The 18,925-nt window shown below is 49.8% G+C and overlaps 1 long non-coding RNA gene across 1 annotated transcript; it reads right to left on the reverse strand.

The window, feature by feature from the left end:
* Positions 1–3,573: 3,573 nt before the first annotated feature.
* LOC146892775 (uncharacterized) lies at positions 3,574–6,592 on the reverse strand. The gene is made up of 2 exons (XR_015004281.2): positions 6,484–6,592; positions 3,574–4,759 (listed from the first exon to the last, which is right to left on the reverse strand). It is a non-coding gene; the product is annotated as an uncharacterized LOC146892775 (long non-coding RNA).
* Between the last annotated feature and the right edge of the window lie 12,333 nt (positions 6,593–18,925).

Consider the following 18,925-nt stretch of genomic DNA (forward strand, 5'->3'; position numbering starts at 1 on the left):
TCTGATTGACTTCAGTCTAGGGGACTTCCTGTCCTGCTGATATCTACCTTGGGGCCTAGCACAAAATGGAGTTGGTTTTGTCCCTTCATTCTACATGTGCATACACAAGTACACCACCTATACACACATGATTCCACGTGTGCACACACAGTACACCACCACCACACACGTGGTTCCACATATGCATTCACAGTACACCACACACACACACACACACACACACACACACGGTTCCACAAATGCATTCACAATACACCACCCCCACACACACGTGGTTTCACGTGTGCACACACAGTACACCACCCACACACATGTGGTTCCACGTGTGCAAATACAATATACATTGGTTTTTGGTTTTGGGGGGACTTTTTTGCCCGGTTATTTTTGTTTGTTGTTTGATTTTTATTTTGTTTTGTTTTTTGTATTTTGGGTTTTTTCGAGACAGGGTTTCTCTCTCTAGCTTTGGAGCCTGTCCTGGAACTCTGTTGACCAGGCTGGTCTCGAACTCACAGAGATCCACGTGCCTCTGCCTTCTGAGTGATGGGATTAAACGCTAGCTTGCACCACTACCACCCGACTGCATATTAGTCTTTAAAGCAATGGTTGCACACAGTGCTGTGTCTAGACCCCATCCCCTAGAGAGCCTAAGGATGGGCTACAGGATGGAGGGCTGTAGAGACCTGGCCCTTCACATGTGGTAGTGGACCCATGGATCAAGGCTGTCCTATGTCCTGAGATCAGGCACAATTCCCATGCTCACTAGGAGTCCTGGTGGTCCTAATCTATGGTGGCTGATCTTCAGAGCCCAGGTCACTCTCTGGGCAATGACTTAAGAAAACAGACCCATCACAGTCTTCCGGGCGAATTCCAGCCCTGTCCCACCATCCCTGCACAGCCTTCTGTGAGTCCTCTACTTAGAGCCACTGGACTGGAAACTGAGGATAGGGTGCAGGAGGCTCCAGGCTCCAACCAGAGGCTGTTAGATGAGGTTGACTTTTCCTCGCTTGGTCCAGAACTTTACAGTTTATACGGCTGTCCTGATTGGCCTCTGCCTGTTAGTCAGGCCCCCTTGCCTGTATGTCAAGCCTGCTTTCTGCTGTGTTTCATTCCCACCGGGGGCCTCTGCATGGCCTGATCTCTGCTTGAGAGCGCCCTACTACGTCCTCCCTGTCTTCCACTGGAACTCACTGAGCTTCTAGTAGAGACCAGGGTCTGGGCCTGGGGACACAGCGGGTGAATAAGCCAGGCTGCTGTGTGAGTTGGAAGAGCCCAAAGCAAGGGGCAGGGCAAGCACAGAAGACTAAAGGGGTGTGGTGGGGCCAGCCCAGTTTCTGTGGAGTCGGAAGAGTTGGTAACCAGGTGACGGTAGGATCGGGTAACTATGTGGGCAGGGGGCTGTGTGGGGGACTGAGGCTGCACACACTCGTAGCTGGAACTGTTCGTGGGACGGTGCTAGTGGGACCCAGAACAGTGGTGTGCTGGCTGTGGTAAGGGATTGGCTAAGGTGAGCCTCGGGTGAGTACCAAGGCTCCCCAGGCCTCTCCTGGGGCCCAAGGAGAAGCCAAGACCAGCAAGCGTAAAGGGCTCTTAGCTTTCCTCCCAATAGAAGTGGGAACCCGTGGAGGATGGTGAGCAGAGAAGTAACTCAATGTAGAAGGGAGGGGCAGTGGGGACCTTATGCCGACGGCAGGCCCAGAGGGCCAGAACACAGGTGAGCTGTGTGTGAATGCGCGCACATCTGTGAGCATGACCACAGATCTGTGTTGTAGGAATGAGGTCAAGTGTCTTGGCCAGCTAAAGCCTAACACAGCTCAACCTTCTGTGAGTCAGAAAATAGGCAGAGGCGTGAGTGCCATCTCTTCAGAGGCCGGCCACACGGGAAGTGTGACCAGCCACCTGGGAAGTGTGGTCGTTCCTTCACCCACCCACTGACCAAGGGAAGAGAGGACAGCGAGCACGGAATCAAGAGCAGACAGGAGTCTCACCTGTCAATCTGCTACCCAAGGAAACTGAGGCCCAAGACTCAGAAGTCAATCCCTGCCTGGACTACAGTGATAACACCAGCCCGGGCAGCTTAGTGACATCCGGTCTCAGAATTAAAAGCAGCAAATGACTGGGGATACAACTCAGTGGGAGCATGCTCGTATAGCATGCATGAGGGTCCCTAGCAGAGAAAGGGGGAAGAGATTAAATTTGCTCGTGGGAAAGTAGGGAGATATCCAGTCCCATCAGTCCCTCAAGAAGGCCAAGTGCCAATAAACTCAACAGCTTCTTGACTCACTCTCTTCTGGCCCAGAGAGGGCCAGACAGCTTCCCAAGGCCTCCCAGAGCAGAGGGGTGGAGACCTCCAGCCCAGGCCTCCTTCCTCTAGATTGTCTGTGAAGAAACTTGAAAGAAGTCAGGCCCTTGATCCCTCCCCACCCCCCAGGCCAGGCCTGACAGGAGGGCAGAGGGCAGGCCGGAAGTCTGTAACAAGAGCAGAGATTTTCTTCCAGTGAGAGCAGCTTAGAAACCTGCTGAGCGAAGAGGCCCTCGGGATGGGGTGGAGGGGGGGGCAGTGGAGGAGCGGAATGGGGGATTCCGGGTGGGGGTGGGGGTATAATTACAAAGACAATGCTCTCACTGGTAGCGCCTGAGTGTAGCCTCAGAACAGTCCTTTGTTCTTTGCTAGGGGAGTGGAGATAACTGTCTTTCCCGGGGAGGAGGAGAAAAGAGGCTCAGAGCGGTTACTGACTGGTGACCGGACCGGTGAGGCCTGCTGGAGTCAGGCGTCCCTAATCTGGGCTCAAACACTGCAGAAGACTCCTGCTGGGAGCCTTTCGCACCTGAAGGACTAGCCGCCACTCCCCGCTGCCCAGGATAGCCCTCCCTCAGGTCTGTCTACACCTTCGTAGATTCTCTCTACTTTCCCCCAGGATAGGGAATGCAGTCTGTCTGCCTGAGTGTTCAACAGAAAAATGCTACATGTCCTCCATGAGGAAGAACTCCTTGTGTGTACCAACGGGGACTGTGAGCAAAGGAAGGGAGGGCAGCTAACTGGACAGTGGACACACCTGGCCAATACTTCCTTAAGTCAGGTGACCAAAGTCAGTGTCACCAATGCCAAATCACCTTGATAACTTGTATTCCTGGCATGGTGTTGTAGGAATGGCATGTTCCTGTGTTCTCACTCCCAGATTTGAGAGCCTTGAGCCAAAGAGGAGACAGATTTCACAGCCTAGTCTGATGCGAAGTCTGGGCAGGAACTCAAACAGGGCAAGAACCGGAAGGCAGGAGCTTTTTTGAGACCATAGAGGTGTGTATCCACAGCGGCCTGGGCCTCCAACCTCAATAGCTAATTAAGAAAATGCCCTGCAGGCTTGTCACAGGCCACTCTGGTGGGAGCATTTTTCCAAAGGAGCTTCCTTCTTCCAAAAGGACACTAACCTGTGTCAGGTTGACATAAAACTAGACAGCAAAAGCTGCCTCTAAACATGCCTTCTCAAGCTGGGGAAACTGAGGACTGGAGAGCAAAGTGACTTACCCAAGATCATATTGTAAGTTCATCATAGAATCTAGACTAGAACTCAGAACTGGTGTCACAAAAATTTATTAACTGCCTACTGTATACAAATACTAGCCTTGAGACTCATGATGGTGGAGGAGGGGCAGAGTCTAGATACAGGCCTGCCATTTGGGGGATTTCAGAGCAAGAAAGAGGGAACACTGAGCAGGAGATTCAGTGTCCAGAGACCTGGCCTTGCCATCTGCGTATCATGTGACTTTCAGAGCCCTAAATTGCTGGGCAAAGGGCTCAGGACAGAAGGTGACGGTGGCACCACTCTGGACATTGCTGTGAGAAGCCCTACTGTGTGCCACTGCAGGCCTCATTCACAGTGGGTGCCCAGTGGTCAGGGACTCTTCCAGTGTGTTCTGAGAGGTACAGGAGCTCAGAGGAGGACCTGACTGTGGCGAGGATTCCTAGAGACCTTGCCAGAGAAGTGACATTTGGGTAAAGTCTTGAAGAACAGAAAGGAATTTGTCCCACTAAGACATACAAGCTGCAGCCAGGCCCAACCACAGCATGGTCTTTAAACAAGGAGACACAACAAGCCACTGTCCTTGGGACTCGCCAGGACTGGTCTTTGGGATTCCTCTTTAGTCTCCCAGGGTCTTGGGTTCACCACTGCCAAAGTCAATGGACAGGGGCTGGACTGAGGCTGGGGCCGAGGCTGAAGAAACTCAGGGCATGTCAGGAAGGGAGGCTGAGTCCTGACTCTCACTCACCCGGTTGGATGGCAGTACCACTTCCTCCTTCTGCTTTAGCTCTGGTGTTAGGTGGGGGCTCAGAGGCTGGGCCTGGAGCCTCCCAGCCCTTCTCCAGCTACTCCAGGCCCACGGCTGGTGGAGCTTCCCATGGTCTCATCTCCATCCGCATCCATCATCTTTCCTGCATGCTCATCCTCCCTTAAACGTTGGCTGGTGACTATGGAGGCACACGCCTTTATCCCAGTGTTCAGGAGGCAGAGGCAGGAGGATCTCTGGAGTTCAAAGCCAGTCAGGGCTACATAAGTGTGTGTTGAAGGTCTCTCCCACCTTGCCTCTGCCAGTCCAGAGTCACCCTGGGCCCCTTCTGGAAGTCTTTCACAGAGGCTCTTCCATGTCCAGTCTCTCTTCTCTTGTCCGTCAGGCCCTGTACAGACGCAGCAGCTGAGCAAACTGGCTTGGTCTCGGCTCTCTGGCAGTGCGCTGGCTGGTTTGAGGGTCGACTTGGCATGAGCTAGAGTCACCAGAGGAAAGAGCCTCATTGAGAACCAGCTCTGAGACATTTTCTCATTTAGAGATCAGTGCGGGAGGGCCCAGCCCATGGTGGGTGGTGCCATTCCTGGGCTGGTGGTCCTGGGTTCAATAAGGTACACTGAGCAAGCCATGGAAAGCCAGCCAGTAAACAGCACCCCTCCATGGCCTCTGCATCAGCTCCTGCCTCTGGGATCCTGTCCTTTTTGAGTCCCTGTCCCTATCTCCTTCAGTGAGGAACAGCAATGCTGAAGTATAAAACAAACAAACCCTTTCCTCCCCAAGTTACTTTTGGTCATGGTATTTCATTGCAGCAATAGAAACCCTAACTAAGACAGTAGAGTAAAATGGTCGTCCTTACCTGGTCCACCAGTTACTTCCAGGATCCCTGCACAGGGCACCGCTTCCCTGAGCTGAGGAGTCAATACTTGCCAGAGAGGGAAAGGAGCTCGGAGTTCATTAAGGCTTTTCTGTGCATAGGGTTCTGGGTCCTAGTCTAGATTCTACTGTGAACTTGCAATATGATTTTGAGCAAGTCACTTTGCTCTCCAGTCCTCAGTTTCCCCAGCTTGAGAAGGCATGTTTAGAGGCAGTTTTCGCTGGTTAGTTTTATGTCAACCTGACACAGGCTAGAGTCCTTTTGGAAGCGGGACGCTCCATTGGAAAGATGCTCCCACCAGAGTGGCCTGCGACAAGCCTGTGGTGTATTTTGACACTTCTGACTTGCCAGGCAGGCCCTGGACAGATGCAACAGTTGAACAAACTGCCTTCCTTGGTCTCCGCTCTTTGGAACTTGGGACTCTGTCTTAGGGTTTTTATTGCTGTGAAGAGACACCATGACCACGGCAACTTTTAATTGGAGTGCCTTAGCGCTTCAGAGGTTTAGTCCATTATCATCATGGCAGGACATCGTGACTTGTAGACAGGGTTACAGGCAGGGATGGTTCTGGAGAAGGAGCCGAGAGTTCCACATCTTGATCCGAAGGCTACGAAAAGAGAGACTGTCACACTGGGCGTGGTTTGAGCATATGAGACCTCAAAGACCACCTTCACAATGACACACTTCCTCCAAGAAGGCCACACCTCCTAATAGTGCCATGCTCTATGGGCCAAGCACTCAAACCCATGAATCTATGGGGGCCATTCCTATTGAAACCACCACAGACTCTAATTCTTACATCCGGTGCGTGGGGACCTCAGACTTCTGGAGCCTATGCACAGGGTGGTTTTAATAAGTTCCTTTCCCTTTCTGGCAAGAATTGACTCCATAGGGTAGAAGTACCCTGTCCAGGGATCCCAGAAGTAACTGGTGGACCAGGTAAGGATGACCATTCTTCCCTACCCTAACTCACCTCAGCTTAATCCCATCCCAGCTCACCCCAGTTTAACCCCATTCCAACAAAGTTCTTCCATGAAGAACCATAAAGTGACTCACACAAGGCTCTGGTATGGGGTCTCCGAAGTGGAGGCCAGCAGGAGGCTGAGCAATGTGGTTAAAAGCAGCTTTTGGAGACAGGGAATCCTGCTTGAACCTGCTTCTCACATTTGCTTGCAGAGGATAAGTAGTTGTTATTTTATTTATTATTATTATTGCATTTATTTACTTTCTGTGTGTGTGTGTGCATGCACGCTTGTGGGTGTGTATCTGTGTGTATGCATTTTTGGAGTTCAGAGGACAGCTTGCTGACGGAGCATGGTGGTACATACCTTTAATCTCAGCACTCTGGAGGCAGAGACAGACAGATTGCTGGGAGTTTGAGTCCAACTTGGTCCACATAAGGAGTCCCAGACCCGTCAGGGCTACACAGAGAGACCCTGTTTCAAAAAACAAAAGCAAAACCAAAACAAAACAGAAGATGCCTTATAGTGTCAGTTATCTTGTACTACCGAGCTCAGGCTGTCAGGTTGTCAGGCTTGTGGCAAGCACATCTACCCACTGAGCCATCTTGCTGGCCTTTGTGGTTATGATGGACTCAGGGTCTCATGTTTCTCAGGCTAGCCTAGAACTCATGACAATCTCCCAAGTCTCCGAGTCCTGGGATAAAAAGCATAATCTATCTCTCCTGGATTTAAAATATTGTAGTCTTGATGACATAACCCCATTTATGTATATTTCAAACTGTGGGCATGGAGAAAACAGAAGGGATAAATACAATATCCTCAGTCACTGTCCAGGAGCAGAGCAGTCATCTGAGAGGAGCTTAATAATTCTCCCCTTTGTCGCTTCTCTCTGTATTGGAATTTGTTTTTTTGAGACAGGGTCTCGTGTATCCCAGGCTGGTCTCAAACTCATTATGTGGCCAAGGATGGCCTTGAACCACTGATCTCTCAACTCTACCTACAGGTTCTGGGGTTACAGACTGTGCCCCCAACACCTCACTAAAAGACAGAACACAATTGTTTGAAGAAGTGAAACTCTTTTTGGTTTTTTGGTTTTTGTGTGTGTGTGTGTGTGTGTGTGTGTGTGTGTGTGTGTGTGTGTTTTAAGTTTTCTAGGGGCTGGAGAGATGGCTGAAGGGTTAAGAGCACTGATTGCTTTTCCAGAGGACCCGAGTTCAATTCCCAACACCCAAATGTCTGTGACTCCAGTTTCAGGGGACCCATGACAAAAACTCCAATGCGCATAAAAATAGATAAATAAATAAGTAAATAAAAATTTAAGTTTTGTACAGTGAACTTACATGCCATGGAAAATGTTATTTGTTAAGCTTCAGCTAGGGACCCAAGGATGTGGCTTAGTGGTAGAACATTTGTCTAGTATGAGCAGGGTCTTAAATGCACCCTCAGAATTGCAAATAATAACGAAGAGGAGGAAGGTGAAAGAAGGAGGAGAAGGAGAAAGAAGAAGGAAGAAGAAGGAAGGAGGAAGAAGAGAGAGGAGGAGGAGGAGGAGGAGGAAGAAGAAGAAGAAGAAGAGGAAGAAAGTTGTTACCAGTGTGTGACAGCCTGGTCTACATAGTGAGACCCTTTCTAAATGAATGAAAAAAGAAAGAAAGAGAGAGAGAGAGAGAGAGAGAGAGAGAGAGAGAGAGGGAGGGAGGGAGGGAGGGAGGGAGGGAGAGAGAGAGAGAGAGAGAGAGAGAGAGAGAGAAAGAAAGAAAGAAAGAAAGAAAGAAAGAAAGAAAGAAAGAAAGAAAGAAAGATTATCTAGGCCCAATTGGTCAGTATGTCCAAGCACATGACCTGCTCATGGCTCCATAGCCCAAGTTCCTAGAGGCCAGAATCCTCCTAGTCCTCTTGGGTTGATATGGCAAACTCAGCTTCTCCCCCACCCCTTCATTTTGCTCCAGGTCTGGTTCCACCCACTGAGAAGAAGAAATGTTTGGAGAGCACTCAGTTTTCTTCTGCGATGTTCCACCCCATTCCCTGTGTGTCCCTGGATACCTTGGCATTGTCCATGAGCCCCCTGGGAAGAACCCTGTTCTGAGTAATGGAATCCTTGGTGTTCGGGTTGAGGGGTTGGGACAAGGACATTGCTAATGTTGGCATGGGGAAGCCCCTGCACAGTGGATCCACGTGATCTTAGTCTGCTTCTCCTGAGGGAGGGCAGAGATTAGTAGTTTTAGATGGTCCCAGAAGGGGAGAAAAGCGGAGTATGCTAGAAGAGAGACCAGGAAGAAGGAGCAGAAGAGGGGGCTCCACTTCAAGAAAAATCAGCCCCTAGAGTCTGTGATCCTCACTTCATAATAAGAGCATTAGTCTCAAGAGTAGAGAAGGGAGGAGACAGCTTATTTTATGACTTTAGAACAGCAGGCAAGCTGCAGAGAATGGGTTATAAACCCTGACCCATGACCCTTCCTCTCTTTTCTCCTATTGAATGGCAGGGGCCTGCAATCCAGAGTTCTCAAGGTCCCGTCTCCCCCTCCGTAGCTCCCGGTTGTCTTTTTCTCAACAGAATCTGTGCGTGGGTTCCTCTCTGCTTTACATCCAGTTTATTTTAAAGCTCATCAGATGCATGACCTTAAAGCAAACATTAAGTCTAGTTCTAGTTTAGGGCAGGGCACAGGAGGGTGTCCTAGAATTTAGGTGGGGGTGGGCAGCTGGACACGCAGACATTGGCAGGGTCTAGCGTTTTCTGTTCATTTATAGCTTGATCTGAGCTGGTCCAAAGTACCTCTGAAAATGAACCATCAGATTTCATTTTAAAGAAAAATTTAAATTTAATTTATTTGATGTGTGTGAGTGTTTCGTTTGCGTGTATGTCGGTGTACCACGTGTGTGTCCTGTGCCTGGGGAAGCCCAAAGGGGGCATCATGTAGGATCCCTGGGATTGGAGTTATGGACGCTTGTGAGCTACCACATGGGTGCTAGGAACCAAACCTGGGTTTTATTTAAGGGCAGCGAGTGTTCTTAACGGCTGAGTCGTCTCTCCAGGCCCCAGATTTCATTTCTTACACCTCACCCTTGCTCGAGGGCACTGTCCCTCTGAAGCTCTGTGGGACAGGCAGCCGTGTGGTCAGCCTCTAACCCTTTCCCTCGCACTGGTCCCAGCTAGGGGCGACTACCCCACCATTTCTGGAACCCGGGTTTGGCATGCTTAAGATACCCTCTGCTTCTTCAGCCACCCTGGTCTCTTTCAGAATACTCAACCAGACACCACCCCAGGTCCCCTCCCAAAGCCCATTTTCTCCAGTGGGTCCCTGTATGCCCTCAAACCCAAGCCCACATTTAAAATGCCACACGGGGCCCGGTCAGCTTGTTCCCTCGCCTTTGAGCTTCCCCCTGCTTCCTCTCCACTGGTCTCTATTCCCTGATTAGCTCCTGATCGCTTCTGAGCTCTCTCTGGATCCCAGCCCTATGGACCCCATCCTTGTCTCTCGAGGAATGAATAATGACGCCCTATGTATTGTCCCGGCATGCCAGGAGTACCAGGGTAGAGGTTGGGCTCCGGTTAGCTTTGAGCCCCAGCACTGCTCAGACCACATCTGACTTGTTGGAACAAGAATCTGACCCTAGATTCCTCTGGGTGACAGGAGCCGTGCCAGGCAAGCTCAGCCCTGGCCTGAGGCTATATTATCAGCTCTGGCTCCCAGAGTGGGAACTCAGCCAGCTTACTCTATCCTGGGTCACACCCTCATGCCTCACCTTCTCCACAGCCTCTCCCAGCTCGGGGAGGAGCCTCAGGGAGGGAATTCCTGAGGAGGCTGGACTAAGCCTTCTACTGTCCTTCTACAGCCAAGTAGGACCACAGGTCCAACATGAACCTCTGTCCAGTTGCCTGAGTTGGGGGTACCCAGAACCAGCAGGGAGGGTCCTCTCCACACCCCATAGTTGAGCCGTGTTGTGGGCTGTGCTGAACTTTCCATTGCAACTCCAACAATTAGACATTATTTAACCATCCAATAGTTAAATTAGCTGTCTGGCCCTTGAGCTGGCTCACCCTAGCCTTCCCATGACGCTGAGGCAGCTGCACCTGCTGGGCCTTAGGGCAAGGCTGTTTGACTCAACCAGCTCCACAAACCTTGTGGAGCTCCCTGTCTCAACAGGGAGGAATTTTGCCTCCAGAGGAAAGCAGGAGAGGGCTAGCCTGGGCAGCTCCACCTAGAGCCAGGGTCAGCTGCTGTACTAGCCTGGCCCCTCTGTCTGCCAGACATCAGAAATTTGGCAAGGCTGCAGCACTTCCAGCTCTGGCCAAGGCCTTGGGAGCAGATTCAGGGTTCAACCTGGGGGCACACTGGTTAAACACAAGGCTGGGGAGGTCACAAGTTGGTGTTTGAGATGGTGGGTGGGGAAGAGGGGGAGAGCTCAGCAGATAAGAGGTCAGGGGGCACACACAGAAGAGAGCAATTCTGGGAAGCCTGAAGGCTGAGAAGGGCCCCTGTGATGACCGGAGAAGAGGCTTCAGGCAGAGGCCATGCACAGATGGATTTGAGCTGATCTTCTGGGTGGTGGCAGACGGAGAACAGTGAGAGATGAACCTGGAGCCCTTAGCAGAACCGAGGGCCTCGACTGTGGAAAGGGGCGAAGTGTGGAATCCCTGGGGACAGTAATTGAAGAGGCAGTCTGTGGCCCGATGTTCCAGGGTCTGTTTCTGGAAGGTCCCAACTGGCAGCCAGAAGGAGGGGTGGAGAGAGGCGGGGGAGGCCAGCAGATACATACGGTGGGGGAGTCATTCAGGAGTGGGTGACAGTGGCTCATCAGGGGCAGAGGAGGTGACCAGAGAGCAAGTGATTGGAGTCTATACAGAGGAAGCAACCCCGTGCTTGCTGGTGGATCAGGAGTGTGGGCGCTCGGAGAGAGCAATGGAGACTGATCTCCAGGCTTCAGGGTGAGTGGGGAAGCTGCTGATTGCTGGGGGGGAGGGGAGGTGGGAGTGTTAGGAACTTCCTCTTCATGTAAGGGAAGAATCAGTCAGGTTTGGACCAGATTCTAAAGGTCAAACTTTCTAGCTGAGAACAATTAATACTGAACACATAGCACCAGGTGCCAAGTGCTTTGTGGGTATTTACCCTTAGAGAAAGGTGCTGCTGTTACCTCCATTCCACTATGTAGGAACGAGGCTCAGAGAGGGATGTAGTGTGAGAAAGCCAGACAGCATCCAGAGAGCTCTCCTGTCTCACCGGCCTCTGGAGGAACCTATTAAAAAGTGCCTGGGATACCCAGGAGTAGTCTCCCGGAAGACCAGGGCAGGAAAGATACATCCAGCATGTATCCAGGAGACTGGCAGGACCTAGGGATGCTGGAGGAATGGCAGCAGAAGGTGGAGAGAATAAGTGGGCTTCATCCTTCTAGGTACTAGGCTCTCTGGGAATAAATGAGGACTTGATCAGAGGCCAGAGTCTCTATGGTAGAGCCCTGGTGTCCTTGAGCACTCGAGACTCGAGGAAAGCCAAAATAACAGGGTCTTCTGGCCACCAAACTGTCACCTTCCTGTTCACCAGCTAACAGCATTACAACCCCACCTCAGGTTTATTGGTTTGTTCGGTTAATTTTCTTTCTTTTTAAAGAAATTAATTTATTTTTTATTTTATGTGCATTGGTGTTTTGCCTACATGTATGTCTGCGAGGGTGTCAGAACTTGGAGTTATAGACAGTTGTGAGCTGCCATGTCAGTGCTGGGAATTGAACTCGAGTCCTCTGGAAGAGTAGTCAGTACTCTTACCCGCTGAGCCATCTTTCCAGCCTGTCATTCCATTTTCTTATATACTTCAAGACCATCTATCCATGGGTAACACCACCTATAGTGGGTTGTGGTGGGGCCCCACATCCATTATCAATTAGGAAAACATCCCACAGGCCTGCCTACAGGTTGATCTTTGGGAGGTATTTCCTCAGCTGAGGTTTCACCTCTCGGATAACTTCAGCCTGTGTCAAGCCGACAAGAATCTACCCAGCACAACTGGAAAGTGGCTGGACCAAGATCTTATTCGATGTGACCATCACTTCCTGTAACTGCTGCCAGGATATGAGCCCTCCACTTCCCTGATGTGTTCCCCCCCCTCCAGGAGGAGCTAGGCCCTCCTCTACGAGGCCTCTTGGTCATAATGTCAGCAGGCTCACCACAGTCTGCTGCTCTTGTCCTTGCTGATGCTTTGTTCTGTTTACTGAGACAGGGTCTTACTATGGAGCTCTGGCTGTCCTGGAACTCATTACATAAACCAGGCTGGCCTCGAACTCACAGGGATCCCCCTGTCTCTGCCTCCCAAGTGCTGAGATTAAAGGCGTGCACTGGCAAGCCTGACCCAAAAGATTTCTTTTATATTAAATCATGTGTCTATGTGTGGGTGTGTGCATATGAGTATGTGAGTGCCGATGTCCAAGGCACGGAACCCCCTAGAGCTGGACTTATAGGCAGTTGTGAGCTACCTGATGTGGTACTAGGAAGAGAACTCAGGTTCTCTGCAAGAGGACTATGAACCCTTAACCATTGAGCCATCTCTCCAGCCCTGTCACAGTCTACTGTGACCTCTCAGCCCCGAAAACTGAAAGTCACATCCCTTGTGCCAGAACAAGGTCTGGGCAGAGAAAGGGCTTTGGTGTGTGACTGGACAGTCCTGGGTGCTCAAACGCCTCTTTCTTTTGCTAAGAAGAGCTTCCATCATCCTCTGACTGGGGAAGCAGAGTGAGCAACTACAGTCCAAAGTCTTAGAGTCCCTGAGTGGCAGAAAGACAAAAGGACATTAGACCTCCCTCCAGCAGAGGTCTGTAAGGCGTGGCCTCTGGTTAGATGGCCCTTTCCCACAACATCCATAAGGTCATCATTCAGAGCTGTGCTAGCCCCAACACTCTCCAGAATTTCAGCCACTGCTCGGTTCCAGGAATTCACAGGCTCCAGCCTGTGGGGGGAAGGAGGCCCTCAAGAGGTTATTGGTCATCTTGTCGCACCCCGCACCCCGAGCTTTTGGAGGAAAGCTCGCAAGAAAAGAATGACTCACTCCTAGTATCCTTTGCCAGTTCCTGGGAAAACACGATCATGAAACCCATCCTGGGACTTCTAAGGGCAGAAGGGGATTCCCAGATGGTGCCTCTCTGCGGTGGACAGCAGCTGGGGACACTGGACATGTGTATAGACCCCCTCCCCCAAGGGACCAGCTTTCTGAGAGAACCAAGATTGCATCTGAGTCCTCTCAAATCACAGCAGAGTGTTGTCCAGCAACACTAGAAGTGACACTGCTCTTTAAACAGGGATGGCTGAGCACGGCCATGGCCACTGAGACAGGTGAGCCACTGTGTGCACTAAAACCAGTTCAGAGGCCGGGCAAGGGTGGCGCACGCCTTTAATCCCAGCACTCGGGAGGCAGAGGCAAGTGAATCTCTTGTCTACAGAGCAAGTTCCGAGACAGGTTCCAAAGCTACACAGAGAAACCCTGTCTCAAATAAATAAATAAACACATAAACAAACAAACAAACAAATAAACAAAAAGCCCCCCAAAACCAACCAAACAAACAAACAAACAAACAAAACCAAAAAAACAGTTTAGAAGTCCTTCATGGTGGTACATGCCAACACTTGAAGGAACTAAGGCAAGAAGAGGGAGAGTTCCAGGTTACCCTAGACTACAAAACTATAGAGTGACTGCTTTAGTTGTTCTGGGTGCTAATCCAGTCAAAATTCAGCAATCCTGTGTGTTCCTCTAGCAGGAAAGACTTTCTAGCTTGCTCACCATTGAAGTTGGACATTGTTGACAAGAAGGGAGGTGGTAAAGTCTGGAGCGGCGTCACAGGCTAACATGCAATAGCTGGGAGGTTGATGGGCCAGCTCCATGCTTCACAGACAACCAGGCCTAGACTTCTAAAGGCAGATGGAGAGCCAGGTGTGGTGGCACACAAGGTCAGGCCCAGCAGGCAGATTGATGGGCTCAAGGTCAGTAAACAAACCAAGACAGATGCAGAGAGCTCATTTTGAATTATAGGGCAATGATGCTCCAGTTTATGGGCTGTCCATGCCTTCTCCTTTAAAAAGGATGGGCTGCCACAGCTGATCAATGAATGTGGGTGGCAGAGGCAAGAGGAGCAGAACGTTCAAGGTCATCTTCAGTTACAATTTGAGTTTCAGGTTATCCTGGACTACATACAAAAATTAAAAAGTATACTTTTGGGAACCAGATATGATGGTTCATCCCAGTAACCCTTGCACTCAGGAGATAGGGCAGGACTGCATGAGCTCAGGGCCATTCTAGGCTACAGAATGAGACTCTGTCTGAAAAAGGTAGCAAAAGGGCTAGAGAGATAACTCAAGGGTCAAGAGCACTGGTGGTTCTTCCAGAGGCCCAAGGGTTGATTCCCAGCATCCAAAATACACAGCCATCTGTGCCAGGGGATCTAAAGCCCTTTTCTGGCTTTTGTGGGCACTGCATCCATGTGGTACACATGCATACACATAGGCAAAACACCTATACTGTGACAGAAGTTTCTGTCCAACCTGGTCCTGCAGCTGTTCAGTCTCAAAGAAACACACAGAGGTTTATATTAATTATAAGCTGTTGACCTGTTTTCTCAGGCTTATTATTAACTAGCTCTCACAACTTAAATTAACCCATAATTCTTGTCTGTGTTTAGCCATTTGGTTTGGTACCTTTTCTCAGTAAGGCATTCTCATCTTGCTTCCTCTGCGTATGGCTGGTGACTGCATCTCTCTGTCTTTCCTCTTCCCAGAATTCTCCTAGTCTGGTCTTCCCGCCTATACTTCCTGCCTGGCTACTGGTCAATCAGCATTTTATTAAACTAATACAAGTGACAAATCTTCACAGTGTACAAGAGAATTATCCCACAGCACCCATACACTCAAAATAAATAAATAAATAAACAAACAAATAAATAAATAAATAAATAGAAATTTAGGACTGGGGCTATAACTCAGAACAGCGTGCTTGTCTAGCATACTAGAGATCTTGAGTTTCATAAAAAATAGACAAAACTACACTCTCAGCTCCCTACCCCAAACAAGGCAGATGTGAGAATAACCTTGGCCCCCATTCCCCAGGCTTTCTGGTCCCGGCACAATCCTGACACCGATGACTTTGGGGCTGTTGAACTTGTCTCCAGCTGCCAACACCGTAAACCCTCAAGGAGGAGACAGGGCGGCCCAGTCATGAAGTCACCACCACCTGAGCTCTGATCTCACTGTTCTAGCAAGTTCCTCAAGGCAAGTTACTTAATGTAAACTGAGCCTCAGTTTCCTCATCTGCGAGGCAGAAGAAAGCAAACCAGCTAAAGAGATCTGTAGAGGAGGCAGACAGCAAAGCATTTGACTTGATGATCCGGCCCTCCGGATGGAGGTTTGTTTAGTGTAGTTTACATGGAGTGGGGAGGCCAGCTCTTTCTTGGCATTCAGTCCATTCTGGTGACTGCATATCAACACAGAGAACCTTAAAAGTAGATTCATTACTGCTGTGGAAGTGTAGGATGCGTGCGTGCCGCGGCATACACTGACGGGCACAGGACAACTCTGTCGAGTAGGTTCTCCCTTCCTCTGTGGGTTCCGAGGACTGAGCTAGGCTGCCAGGCTTATGCACCCTAGAATATCCAGTTCCCTCCAGAAAGCCTTTGTAGTCAGCCCTTCTCCCGGAGGCATGCAGCGTATCTGTGTCTATTTTCTCATCCCATTGGACGAGAAACAGAAAGTGTATCATGTGTCTGCTTGGCCTGCTACATTCACCAAAATACTTTTTAGATTTATTTAGATACTTTAACATTGGTTTTAAATATACCATATTTTACCTATTTCAGGAAATTTTCTTCTTCTCTTTTGGGGAACGGGTGGTGGGACGAGGAGACAAGGTCTCACTATGTATTGCCAGACTGGCCTGAAACTTACGATTCTACCCCAGCTTCTTGAGTACCAAGATGACATAGATGTATACCACCATGCCTGGCACGCTTTGCCAATTCTGTTATTGATAGCACCGGGGTTATTTCTAGTTGTTTTACTTGGTTTTATTTTTTGAGACAGGGTCTCATTGTGCAACCTGGCTGGCCTGGAACTCACTATGTAGACCAGGCTGGCCTCGAACTCACAGAGATCTGCCTACCTCTGCTTCCCGAGTGCTGGGATTAAATGTATGTGCCACCACCCCTGGCTATTACCAGGTTTTGGCTTTTATGAAGAAAGCCGCCATGAACAATGCTGCTAGGATTTAGCACAGGACTTGTGGACAGCTGTTTTGACTTCCCTTGGGTGATGCCGAGGGGTGAACACAGAGCCTCAGGACTGAGTGGCCTGTGGAGATGCCTGGAACAACTCCCCACTGCTTTTCTGAGGTTACCCTACTCCTCCCACTCTGCCAGCCATGCTAATGTCTCTGTAATTGGTGTGTTCAGTCTTTTGACTCTAGGCAGTCTGGGGTGCTTATGAACACTGTGGTTTTAATTTGTATTTCCCTAATGACTTAATGGTGAACTTTTTCTTGGATTTACATAGAATATTTAAATATGTGCAGACCTAGAATGCAAGTTTATGTGTGCACAGGTGCGTGCATGTGTGTGTGTGTCTGCATGTGTGCGTGTGTGTGTATGTTTGCATGTGAGCACATGGAGGCCAAAGTCACCACACATGCTTTTTTTATTTGAGTGTTAGGGATCAAATTCAAGTCCTTATTTATACTTGCATGGCAAGCACTTTACTGAATGAGCTAGGACTTTGAGAGACTGGAGGTGCGCAAGCCTGCATATATGTGTGCGAAAGTCACAGATTAGGCCTAGAGAAATGGCTCAGTGGTTAAAAGCACATATTTCCAGAGGTCCCAAATTCAGTTCCCAGCACCCACATCAGGCGGCTCACAGCCACCTGTAACTCTGGCTCCAAGGAGAACTGGACACCTCTGGCCTCTGCTGTCACATGTGAACATACCCACACGCAGGCATAAACACATAACTTAGGATAACAAAAATAAATCTTTTTAGCTGGTGACAGTGGTGCACGCCTTTAATCCCGGAACTCAGGAGGCAGAGGCAGGTGGATCTCTGAGTTTAAAGCCAGCCCTGATCTATAGAGCGAGTTCCAGGGCAGCCAGGGCTACACAGAGAAACCCTGCCTTGAAAAACAAACCAAAACAAAATCTTTATTAAAAAAAAAAAAAGAAAAGAAAAAGAAAACAGAGCCAAGTGGTGGTGGCACATGCCTTTAATTTAGTACTTGGGAATCAGAGGCAGGTGGATCTCAGTGTGCCAGGACTGTTACACAGACAAACACTATCTCGAAAAACCAAAAAAAGAAGAAAAAGAAAAGAAAGTCTCCACTTTTTTTTTCTTGTTTGTCTTTTTGGTTTTATGAGACAGGGTTTCTTTATCCTGGAACTAGCTCTTGTAGACCAGATTGGCCTTGAACTCACAGAGATCCACCTGCCTCTGCCTCCTGAGTGATGGGATTAAAGGCGTACCACCACCGGCTGGCCTCCACTTTAGTTTCTGAGTCAGTCTCTCTCTCTCTCTCTCTCTCTCTCTCTCTCTCTCTCTCTCTCTCTCTCTCTCTCTCTCTCTCCCCCCCCTCCCTCTCACACACACCTAACTGTCCTGACACTCTCTTTGTAGATCAGGCTGTGTAATAATATTTCATTTGTACTTTAATAAATAAAGCTTGCCTGAAGATCAGAGAGTAAAACAGCCCCACTGGTCAGCCTTACAGACCAGGCAGTGATGACACACACCTTTAATCCCAGCAGCCACACTAGTTGCCATAGAAACTGTCTATGTCTATAATCATGTCTATAATCCCAGTGGTACACACCTTTAATCTCAGCCCTGGAGAGGAATATAAAACAGGAGGAAAGTCCCGGAAGCCGACCCAGTCCTGGGACACTGATGGACCAAGATTGAGCCAGTGACCTGACTCGGCGTCAGCAATTTCCACCAGAACTGGAGTGGGACAGAACCAGCTACCTAGGACAGAGAGTAAACGAACAAGCTCCACCTGGGAGCAGAAGCCAGGGGCAAATCCAGTCCCGGGAGTCAACCTAGTCCCAGAACACTGGCAGATCAGGATTGAGCCAGTGACTAGATCCAGAGTCAGCGATCTCCACCAGAACAGGTACAGAGGAGTAACCGCTGATCGAGTGAGCCAGAGCCAGAGACAGCTGAGGGTCCAGATGTGAATCTGGGACCTTCAAGTGAGTAGACATAAGCCAGGACCCGGGTGGGTCTGTCTGTGAGTCTAGGACCTCCCAGGAACTAGGCCTGAGCCAGGACCTCTGCCAGTCTGGGCATGAGTGAACCTGGGACCTCTGTGGGTTCGGGCATTGGTCTGGGACATCAAAGGAAATAGGTAGGTACTAGGAACCCCTGCGGGTCCGAGTGCAAGTCTGAGACCTCTGAGGAAGTAAGCAGGTCTTCTGCGGGTTAGGGCACACCGGAGCCTGGGACCTCCAGGGCAGTAGACCAGAGCCAGAAACCTTCCAGGTCCAACTCCAACCCAAGGACTTCGAATCCAGACCAGGATTTACAGATACGGGTCAAAGCCGGCAACCTAGGAAAAGGTAGGCCTGAGACAGCAAACAGCAAGTGAGCAGAGCAAGGCACAGGAGTGCTGAGCTATCTCCAGGAACATCGAGTAACCAACAGGGTAACTAGAACTGTGACACTAACTGTAGCACGAGGAACAACCATCTGAGCTTTGGATTCACTGGCACCTAGAAAATTGTTCAACAGAATCTCAGACAGCCCCAACCACACCTATTAGAGGAAAAGATGAGTAGAAAAGGTAAGATCACACGCT

The sequence above is a fragment of the Myodes glareolus genome, chromosome 10 (assembly GCF_982192425.1).
Source record: "Myodes glareolus chromosome 10, mMyoGla1.1, whole genome shotgun sequence".
Classification (NCBI taxonomy): domain Eukaryota; kingdom Metazoa; phylum Chordata; class Mammalia; order Rodentia; family Cricetidae; genus Myodes; species Myodes glareolus.